Source organism: Hyaena hyaena, unplaced genomic scaffold, assembly GCF_003009895.1.
Source record: "Hyaena hyaena isolate Hyena2069 unplaced genomic scaffold, ASM300989v1 scaffold_525, whole genome shotgun sequence".
NCBI lineage: Eukaryota > Metazoa > Chordata > Mammalia > Carnivora > Hyaenidae > Hyaena > Hyaena hyaena.
In genome coordinates this window covers 1,007,989-1,019,821 of record NW_024081157.1, presented here as the reverse complement: position 1 = coordinate 1,019,821, position 11,833 = coordinate 1,007,989, and positions in this window count along the sequence as shown.

Below are 11,833 nucleotides of genomic sequence, written 5' to 3'. Positions count from 1 at the left end.
ATCCAAGAAGAATAAAAAGTCCATTTCAAAACATGCCGCATATTTATTTTCTTCACCCTTTTTAACCTCCCTAACAGAATTCTGTATCTCTAAAATATCACAGCGATTTTTTTGGGGTTCTGAGTACTGACAAATACCCACGTGCTTGGCCAGCTTGAAGGTCAGATGGTATCCTGGCCTGGGGCCGATAGATACAGCTGGTCCGATTTCAAACTGTGACACACTTGTTGCTAGCCTTGGTTTTCTGTTTCCTTCATCAGGAATTATATTAGTTTATTTATAATAATGAATTGCTACATGAACAATTGTTTTTAAAACCATAATCCCCAACCAGAAGCGGTGTCATGACTCGATGGGCTAAATTTAGGACCATGAGATCCACATTCTAGGACTGGCTGCCATGCATCTTCCCTGGGCCTTCATTTCCCCTTCTGTAAATGGGAGCTAATAGCACTGTCTTCCTTCTATGGTCGTGGGGAGCCTGGGCTGATTAGAAACCACCCTACAGATATAGTAGTGATAGCTGTAAGCTTCCCCACTCATTGTGGCTCAGCCTTATTAAGCAGTACAGGTGTGTGGTATTAGGAGACAGAGAAATGTGCTGTGCTCCATTCTGGGTGGGAATAAAAACTTGTTTTAGGGGCTCCTGGGTGGCTCAGCCTGTGAAGCATCCAACTTTGGCTCAGGTCATGATCTTACGGTTCGTGGGTTTGAGCCCCGCGTCGGGCTCTGTGCTGACAGCCAGCTCAGAGCCTGGAGCCTGCTTCAGATTCTGTGTCTCCCTCTCTCTCTGACCCTCCCTGCTCACACCATCTCTCTTTCTCTCTCAGAAATAAATAAAACATTAAAAAAAAACTTGTTTTATTTGCTTTCAGGCCATAACAAGCAGCTATGAAATCAAGCTGACATTTACTACTAAGTACACACTTAAACATGATGTAACACATGCCAATGAGCTTTTTTGTTTTACCCTTTCAGTGTGAGATCACTGAAACCAGAAACTGTAATTACCCCAGTCCCCCTGCCGTTTGCTGTTGGTCCGAGGTCACTGCTGAGTGGCACTGAAAATGGGAGACGCCGTTATTCTCTGCTAAGCACGGCCCATGACGTGGTGTCCAGGACACTTGCAAACACTCCCGGGCACCACAAGCGTTCTAGGTGTTCAAAAAGCCAGCTGTTCTGCGGGGCTTGAATATTCTTCCGGTTTATTTCTGCACGTTTTGCTGTTTGCTTGGTTGGTTTGTTGTTGTTGTTGTTGTTTTAAGAATTTTTCACTAGAATTTATTTTCACCCACTTTACAGATGCCTGAAAATAACCTGGTGCTGCAGACTCTTCCGACAGCTGCCAGCTTCCCTGTGAGGTGAGGCGGCTGCTCCTGCCACGGCCAAACAGCCCTCGAGTGTCTAAAACCTGGGAGGGCAACGGACAAGGGAGCGCGTTCGTGCTTCCGTGTGAACTGTGGCGAGGAGAACCTTTCTCCAGCCAGAAACCGCTCGGCTTTCCGCAGCAGATCGATGACCAGCCGCCCCTGCGAACAGCAAGCAATCTCATGCGAGGTGGATAGCAGGAGGTGCTCATAAATCAACTCAACAAAAGATGGTCTTTCAAACCTCGCGCTGCAGTCACCATGGAGAAGGGGGGGAGGTGTGCGGCTTTGTAACCGGAGCCTTGTTCACATCATTGGAGTCGCGGGCTCCAGCCTCAGAGGTAGCAGCTGCCGTCTGCTCCTGGGGCTGCCTCATTCCATAGATGGGTCGGGTGATGCCCGTGTACACAGAGGGTGACATTTGCATGATGTCTGGATGAAGCGTGCTTACAGGAATGTTGGCGATTGCTAATTATTATTATAATCATCCTGTGGCTAGGTCTGTTGGCCTTTAGCAGATAGCAGCTTATATAAACACTCTGCTTTGATGTAAGAGGCTTCCAAGCATGTGGTTAACATAATTTTGGTTGGTTTCTGCAACCGGCTGTGGTCATTATGATGCCTCCCCTAACATAAACCTAAGGAGTACTTCACATATTTCTAAGGGGGTGGGTCACTGAGTCATTTATCAAGAACATAAATCACGTGTGGGACAGATCTTGTTGCTAATTACCAACATTCTGGTCCATCTCTCCCTCCACCTTCACTGATGGTCTCAGGGTCTGAAAGAAAATAGTTTCTCTCAAATATGGATTCATAGTACTTGAAGTTGAAAAGTCCATGAAGTGTCTTCACTGAACAGAGAAAGCCTCTAGCTGGCCTAGGAGCAAAAGTGGAAAGGAGCAGAAGAAATGCGGTTTGGGAAAGTCTCAAATTGATTTGATTATTTTAACAATTATTGAGCCCGCACTCTGGTGAGACACAGGAGATACAAAGATGCAAAGCATCAAGGAGACGCAGGGTGGGAGGGATGGACAGACTAACCGACAAGTGCCCTAAAGAGCCACATGTGCAGCAATACCCGTCCTAAGAACAGTAGAAGCACAAAAGAGAAAAGGACTTTTCTATCTGTAGGGAAGCAAGCCAGTCAGAAAAAGTCAACGGAGGGGACATAAGCTTAGTCTTGAAAAATGGCGGCAGTGGATCGTCTGAGCTCATGAACTGCCCACCTTCCAGGCTGGAGCAACCTTGGGAGTAAGTGTGCAGAGGTAAGAAGCAGGCCAGCCTGCCAGGTGATCAAAGAGAAAACAGAGTCAGAATTCTCAGAATTGTCTAAATCCTGCGGTTATATGCTAAGCAGGACCACGGATCTCCTACCCCAATCCCACTAAGCTCTCTTTCTGTACCACTTCCTTTGTGAGCCCTCCTGCCTCCTTTGAACTTCTGTAGCCATTTTGAGTGTTTGCCATTTCTCTTATACCTCCAGCCTCTTCGCCCTCTCCCCCGACACTTCACTGCACCCCTAACACTCCTCAGTGAGGGCAGGAATTGGGTCTCAGTAGGCAAGGGTGTGCCTTAAGCAACACTGTTATTCCATCTGGATTGACCTGCTCTATTTGGTTCACTATACTGTATGTATATGGAGACCCACAGTTGGAGTTTTTTCTGCTTCTTATATTTTTTGAATTATGAAAAATAATAATTTTTATTATTTTGAAATTTGGAATGAATAGATATGTTGTAAAAAGTGAAAGTATACCTTTTGCTCAGTTTACTCATTGTTACCACTTTATCACATCTGCCTTATTCTTTTTTTTAAATGTTTGTTTGTTTATTTATTTTGAGAAAGAGAGCAGTCAGGGAGGGGCAGAGAGAGAGGGAGACACAGAATCCAAAGCAGGCTCCAGGCTCTGAGCTGTCAGCACAGAGCCCAATGTGGGGCTTGAACCCACAAACCACGAGATCATGACTTAAGCCGAAGTTGGACACTTAACTGACTGAGCCACCCAGGTGCCCCTGCCTTATTCTTTATAGACACACACCTTATAGTGTTTTCTAAGCCATTTGAGAAAAAGTGGCAGACTTAATACTCCCCAGACTCCTCCTTCAATATGTATTCATGTATTTACTATAAACAAGGACATTCTCTTATACACATAACCATCAGGATAACAATTAACATGGACAACATTATCATACACTTCCCATTCAAACTTCCTCTATTGTCCCAATTATATGCGGTGCAGGTCCTCTGTAGGTATCATTTCTCTTTAATCTCCTTCAGTTTGGAACAATTCCTCTGTTTTTCCTTCTCTTTCATGACCTTGACATTTTTTGAAGCCTGTAGTTACTTTGTTGAATGTCCTACAGTTTTGGTTTAATTGATGTTTCTTTATGATTTATGCATTTGTAGCAAGAATACCTCAGAAGCAATGCCTTGGTCTTCTGATTGCATCATATCAGGAGGCAAATAACGTCAATTTGACCCATTACTGTTTGCAAATAACGTCAGTTTGTCCCATTACTGTTTTCTTGTTACATTCGGTAAACATCCAGGCTTATAGGATTTTCCACTGAGTCATTCCTAAGTATTTTGCAAGGAGAGGACTCAAGACTTCTATTATAAGATAGCCTTTTCCTTTCTCTTCCATTTATTCATTTAATTTTTATCAGTGTAGACTCATGGATCCCTATTTTAACCAAAGGATTAAAATCGATAACTATCATTTATTGTAATACTCAAATAGTCCCAGACTTGGCCAGTAGGACCTCATTTCAGGCAACTCTTATGTCCTTTTGATATGTCCCTGTCATTCTTTCGGCATTTCCTTCCTTTGTAGTATATAAGATGTTCCTGTCTCATCTTTCATTTTTCCCCACGCTTCCCTGGAGCCAACCATTTCTCTAAGAACCCTGGTTCCTTTAAATGGAGAATAATATTTAGAAACCAAGCCCTACAGGAAGCTTGGTGTGCTGATTGCTACCAGGATATCTTTGCTTCTGGCCCTCTCAGCAGCTAGAACTAGGAGATATATGTATATATCTACATGTTGCATGTGTGTATGCATGTATATATGTGTGCATCTCTCTGCATATATATGTATTCACACACACATAAACATCTATACACATTACACCTATATCTATAGCTATGTCTATGCTTACATAGAGCTGTGAGTTCACATTGACTTCTCAGTATGTCACTAGTCCCCCAGCAGCATTGGTCAGAAGCTTGTCCCCTCACCATGGGCCCCCGGAGCAGGCAAATCCCTTCCCTTGGGGAGGCTTTTAATCAACAGTGACTGGCATGATCTGATTTAACACTCTTCGAGTGAATTCTGCCCACTTCTGCCATTGCCTAGACTCTGAGAATCAGTAAAGAAGAATCATAAGGTTGACTTTTCCCGTTGTTGCTTAGCAGGGCGAATGTTATTTTCTTCTTCGCCATGGCAGTGACCGCTTTAAATGTGGTTTGTTTTTTTTTCCTGTTTGCTCTTCTCTACTTCTCTGATTACTGTGGGACAGTAACAGGATTAACTGAATCCATTCAAAGATTCGTAGAGCTCCAAGCTTCTCCCAGGAAGAGTGCATTATAAATATTATATAGCTGTAAAAGCCAGAGCTGGAGGCCAGAGGTCAGCTGATCCCTCCCCACAGTTGCCAGATGGTTGGCTCTGGTGCATTCTCACAGCCACAGCCCCACATCCTAGATACACATCTTTAAGTCATCTCTTAACTCCTCCAGCCACCGCCTACCCCACCCCCCCATGTCCAATGGTAACCTTGGAAGCAGGGAGTTTACTCCCCACCAGAGCCTCTGTGTGTTTTCCGCCACCAGCTCTGCCCCCCACAACGTCCTCACTGTTCTGGAGGGGAGCAGAAATCCTTTTCCGCGAGCTAAATCATCCCCACGCATTGAGAAGTTTGCTTACAGAATTCTCAAAACCAGATCTCTGTGTTGCACCAGGTTGATGAAATGCAGTTGAAAATCCCATTTCTAAACTTCTTTTCAACACAGTCACAATGTAGATTGTTAAGGGAAATGGATGATAACGGGGCCCACGGTCTTTCAGTCCAGAACTGACTTTGTTTTAGAGGAGGAAGAAGAGAGCTGCCTGGCAACCCACCGCATCACTGTGCATAAACTTTGTTTACAGCCAAGGCTGGAGTAAAGGAACAGATGGTAAGAAAATCGGATTTGAAGACGGGACAGATGCGCCTGCGTCGGGGAGCTTGGTAAATCTCTTGGCTTCTGGTTTGCACGCGAGGATGAGGTCTAACTACCCACAGCATCACGTCCCTGTTCACTGTTGCCTTTGACTGTTTGCATCTTGTCTCTGAGGATGGTTAAGACAGCCCCTCGCAAGCATTTATCTCTTCCCTCCCACGGGGAATGTGTTTTCCCAGGGCTTTGTATGTTCCCTGGCCTTTTATGGAAAGTAGTCTCTTGATCGTCCCTGTGATTGTATATCTAAAATTTCAAGAATATTTAAGCCGTTAACCCTGCCTGTGTGTGGAGGATGGGATTATATTTCTATGATCTTGGAACTGTTTACAATGAGCATGTATAACAAGGAAAAATAAGCATAAACATTTATGCGTAACGCATTCATGAGCGCACCCGCCCCCCCCCCTCCCCCCGTCATGCTTCATCTCCCTTTGGTGCTTTTCTCTGTAAGGGCAAAACGACTCTAAGATGCCAGCCTCCACACTGTATACAACAGCTATTATAAACGTTACATCAAAGCTGCCTAGGCCTACTACTTCCCCCTCCTTCCTGAGGGAAAGTGTAAGTTATACTTCAGTTAAGATTTACACGTGCTCCCTTGGGGAGGTGAAGGGGAAGAACACAGACATTCTGTCTCAGGGATGTAGCGTTGGATTTAACAGCCCCAATTGTTCGATGCTGGGATCAAGTTATAAATATTTTTATTCCAAAAGGACCCCTATGCATTTATAGCAATTCTAGGACCGTCATAACCACCCCACAGGTGACTTCCCTGCAGAAACGTGAACCATGAAGAGACATTTCACCCATTCCTGCATGTTGGCAACTGGTCACTCCTGGGCGACATCAGGTTCTATGAAAGTCACTCCTTGAGATTCATCCTGAGTGAAAGATTGACTACTTAAGTCAAAAATGCTACATATCAGGGGCGCCTGGGTGGCTCAGTGGTTAAGTGTCTGACTTCGGCTCAGATCATGATCTGACTGTTTGTGAATTTGAGCCCTGCATCGGACTCTGCTGACAGCTTAGAGCCTGGAGCCTGCTTCAGATTCTGTCTCCGACTCTCTGCCCCTTCCCAGCTGGTGCTCTCTCTCTCTCTCTCTCTCAAAAATAAATAAAAATTTTTAATGTTTTTTATTTATTTCTGAAAGAGAGAGACAGCGTGAGCAGGGGAGGGTCAGAGAGAGAGGGAGATACAGAATCTGAAACAGGCTCCAGGCTCTGAACTGCCTGTCAGCACAGAGCCCGACGCAGGGCTCGAACCCACAAACTGTGAGATCATGACCTGAGCCGAAGTCGGGCACTTACCCGACTGAGCTACCCAGATGCCCCCAAAATAAAAAAAAAAAGTAAAAAATGTTTAAAACAATTTTTAATGCTATATAGTAGAGCAAGAATTCCTTATAAAATAGTCACATTAAACATCAAAATATCTTACAGGATTGACTGCAAAGCACCACCAGAAGTGGTTTAAGTGACACCATTAGAACTGGTTTGACTTGACTCCTTGTGTCCAGGTGTGCACAGGGCCAGCTGTGGCTCTTTGGGCACCAGAATGATCCTTTTGTGTGGCACACAGGTTGCCATCTTCAAATACGGGCTCCAGGCGTTCCTCACTGGGCCCCTGGAACTTCTAGGTGGCCCTCATGTCCAGTGTGACCCCCTTCACCGATCTCTGCAAAGGCAACATTGGGATCAGAGGCCTGTGGCTTGTGGTACCCCCATCTCCCACAGCACTTGGGGTCCAGCCCATATCGATGTGGCTTCCTCCTCCATGTGCAGAGGACCCAGAAGTTACCCCAGGACTGGAAGTACAAAGGCCAGGCGGGGCACAGGGCAGGTTAGGTGATAGTTTACCACTGCATAGTGTCTGAATCTGCCACCACCTCTAATTCCCTAGCTCCAACACACTATAGTAACTGAGTTAAGAGAAAAGCCACCACCGAGAAATCCCTAAAAGAATCTACTGTGACATAGACCTCTTCATAGCCACCAGACAAGAGACAACGTGTTATTATGCCTCCTTTTCTTGACATCTTTCTCCTTGCCTGTTGCACATATACCCCACTCTGGGTTCTGTGAAGCTCAAACTTGTGTTTGTATGAGATGGACCTTGAAAGCCCTGGATGGACCTTGAGGGCATTGGCTAAGTGAAATAAGTCCGACAGACAAGGACAAATTCCCTATGATCTCACCTGTCTGTGCAATCTAAAACAAAAACAGAAACAAAACCCTGAACCCCCAGATACAGAGAGCAGATTGGTGGCTGCCAAAGGTGAGAGGTGGGGGTGGGTGAAATGGATGAAGACGGTCAAAAGGCACAAGCTTCGTGTGACTATAGTTAATAATACTACATAGTGTATCTGAAAGTTGTAACTATGTGTGGTGATGGATGTTAATTAGATTTACTATGGTGATCATTTTCCAGTATCTACAAATATCAGATCATTATGTTGTATACCTGAAACTAGTATAGTGTGGCCTGTCAATTATATCTCAATTTCTTAAACTTTTTATTTACCTCAGGATCACCTGGGGTGCTTTTTTAAAATTTAAGTCCCTGAGGTCACCCTTGCCTCAGCTGTTTAGGTTGGGTGCGTCCAGGGTAGGACCCAGAAACAATGGGCTCCGCGTGTGAATCTGATGACCCTGGGTTTTCTTTAAAAGGCCCTGAGTCTTAACTTTTGTCCTTTTCTCTTTCCACTTTATTTTTTTATTTTTTTTAATGGTTATTTATTTTGGAGATAGACAGAGCATGAGGGAAAGGGCAGAGGGAGAGGGAGACACAGAATCTGAGGCTTCAGGCTCTGAGCTGTCAGCACAGAGCCAGACCTCAGGCTCGAATTCACGAACCACCATCATGACCTGAGCCGAAGTAGGACATTCATCCAACTGGGGCCCAGGCGCCCCATCTTTCCACTTAAAATAGTCTCCCTTCCCCTTGCTTTGATTACTATCCAGTGTTTGTCATTATCTTAGAGCTAATGACTTCCAAGTCTATATACATCTATAGCCCTCATCTTCCTCTTGAATGCTCGGTTTAAAATTCCATCGGCCAGCAGAGATTTCTCCCTTGATGTACCGTAGATACTTTTTTTTTAAATTTTTTTTTCTTTATTTATTTCTAGGAGAGAGAGAGAGAGAGAGAGACAGCGCGAGCAGGGGAGGGTCAAAGAGAGAGGGAGTCACAGACTGAAACAGGCTCCAGGCTCTGAGCTGGCAGTCAGCCCAGAACCCGACGTGGGGCTCAAACCCACGAACCGCAAGATCATGACCTAAGCAAAAGTCGGACGCTTAACCGACTAAGCCACCCAGGTGCCCCTGTAGATACTTTAAAGACACTTCAAAAATACGATTGTGACCAGTTATTACTCCCAAGACATTCGAAATTAAAGGCCACTCTTTGAAGACCATTTAGGTAACAAAAGGCTGGTGTGGGCTGAGATGTGGAAGCCACTCAGGGTAAAGACAAATTTAATTGCTTACATTTCCTATAAAGTTAAAAACAAATGTTGCTAATGGCTGAATAACCTCTAACACCGAGACCAGAAAGCAATTTGCTTCCACGATCGGGAGCGAATTCCAGACTCGTGTCCTCTCTTCTGCTGAAGGCATGAACAGAGATTCCAGCAATTCATCATCACTTAGTGAATGTTTGCCTTGTTTCCCCAAGACGAAGGTAGCCGTGTGAGGGCGGACTTTGACAACTGTGGGCACCTGCTATCTGTTGATTTGGTTTTCTACAGCTTTTCAAGTGACAGTGGTGAAAATTCTGAATTATTATATCCTGATCATGTATTCAACTCCTCAGAAACCCCTGCTCAGGTTATCTCAAGAGTTAGAGTTCGTTGCAAGGCTACGCACAGTGCAGGGTGAGGAAAACAGGGACAGTGCCGCCACGGGGAACTTCAGAACCCAGCGACAGCTCTGGCCATAGTGGCCCTCACACACTGAGAGCTGACATGGGCCCGACAGCTCTGAGCACAGCCTGGCCCCACTTATTTAGTCTTCCCAGTAGTTTATAAGAAGCACTATCGTAGGAGCGCCGGTGTGGCTCAGTCCGTTGAGCGTCTGACTTCAGCTCACGTCATGATCTCGCAGTTTGTGAGTTCAAGTCCCATATGGGGATCTCTGCTGTCAGCAGAGCCTGCTTCAGATCTTCTGTCCCCGTGTCTCTCTGCCCCTCCCCTGCTCATGCTCTCTCTCACTCTCTTAAAAATAAATATTAAAAAAAGAAGAAGAAGAAGTACTATTCTTGTCCCTGCCTTAAATGTGGGAGACAAAGGCACAGAGTGGTAAAGGAGCGTCTCCCAACCTCCCTGGCTGGGAGTCCATGTTCCTGCCTGAGGCGCAAGGCGCAGTTGTGCCTGGAGACAGACACACCCTGTGGAGCTACTCTGTGGTGGCGGCTCAGTGACCCCGCGGTTGGCGTCCCCTGCTCTCGCTGCTGCCAGCTGACTCCGTGTCCTCTCCCTCCTCCTCTCATCACGTGTTCTTAGAGAGCAGTTTCACTGGTGGCGGTGGGGAGGCCATGTTCGCCGAGTGCCACCACAGCATGGTTAGCCCTTGGTGGGGTGTGTGGAAGCCTGGCGTCCTTGGAGCAGACAGAGATGTGGAGACGTTGCCACAGTATGACAAAGCAGGAGAGAAGATGGCAAGCCCGGGGACAGAGAAGTAGCGAAATCAGGTGCTTTCCTAGAGCCCTGAGTTCCGAAGGCCTGAGGGCCATTCCCTGGGGTCTCTGGGTGGGGGGGGACCATGGCGGGGGAGGAAGGGAGATTTGAAGGTCCTGAAAATACTGCAGGTGGGGGAGAACGGGAGACAGGGTGCTCTTGACTATTATTTTCTTCTCTTTTTTCTCTCCAGGCTGGTATAGGCTGGGGCAACATGGATTGTGTGTTTGTAGCTCACAAAATAGAGCCTGTAAAGCCTGTTCCTTTCCTAATGTAGATGTTCACAGTGTGTTGATTTGATTTAAGCAAATTGCCCTTTCCTTTTCACAGCAAGACCAAGGCTCAGAATAGCACCACCTCCTCCGCAAAGCACTCTCCTATCACCCTGCAGATTTACCGCGGCCCTACTGTGTGTCAAGCACTGTTCTAGGTGCTGAAGACATTGCAATTAATGGAAGGCACAGGACCCTGCTGGGTTAAAACAGACACCGCAAGTGGGAAGGGGTGTTGGGGAGCATCTAGGCCACTCCACACCCGAGACAGGCCTCCCCACCAGTCAGCCGGCCTCTGCTTCCCGTTTCCAGCAATGCCTCCACCGGTGATGAGCTCTAATGCTCAGAACGCTCTTGCCTAAGTGGTGTAACAATCCGCTTTCCGGCTACATCTATTTATTAGCCCGAGTTTCATTCTCTGGAGCTAGACAAAATAAATTTCCTTTTATCGGACAGCCCTTCAAATCCTAGTCTGCAAACTCTCATTGTCAGCCTCGCTCACTCCTCATCTCTCTGCCATCCTCCCCTTTTCTCACTGCGTGGGGGGCCAGACCCCCTTCTTGCCCTGTCCCCCCTCCTTGTTTTACTGTCAGCCTCAGAGCCTGCTACATTTGGATGTCTTCAACTCACACTTTTTTTTAAAAAAGATTTTTAATGTTTTATTTATTCCTGAGAGAGAGAGAGAGAGACAACATGCGCAGGGGAGGGTCAGAGAGAGAGAGGGAGGGAGATACAGAATTTGAAGCAGGCTCCAGGCTTTGAGCTAACTGTCAGCACAGAGCCTGACATGGGGCTCAAACCCATGAACCATGAGATCATGACCTGGGCCGAAGTCTGACATTTAACCAACTGAGCCACCCAGGTGCCCCTTCAACTCACACTTTATTTGTTCTTCATGCTAGGCCTCCCTTCTTTTCCCACTGCAGATCCTTAGCACCCAACTCTAAGTCTGCATTGTTTCAACCTCTGCATTTGTTTACTGTGCTAGTTTATTGTCATCCTGGGCAAATTGGAATTGGACAGATGGTCGTAAATAGTTGTAGCAAGGTAGGGGCCAGTCCGTCCTTTGTTTTGGGCTTTGTTCTGTCTTTGGCCGGGTCTTTTATCTTTTTACATTTAAATTATTACCATGCAGGGGCACCTGGGTGGCTCAGTCGGTTAAGCATCGAACTTTGGCTCAGGTCATGATCTCGCGGTTTGTGGGTTCAAGCCCCGCATCGGGCCCTGTGTTGACTGCCAGCTCAGAGCCTGGAGCCTATTTCAGAGTCTGTGTCTCCCTCTCTTTGACCTCCC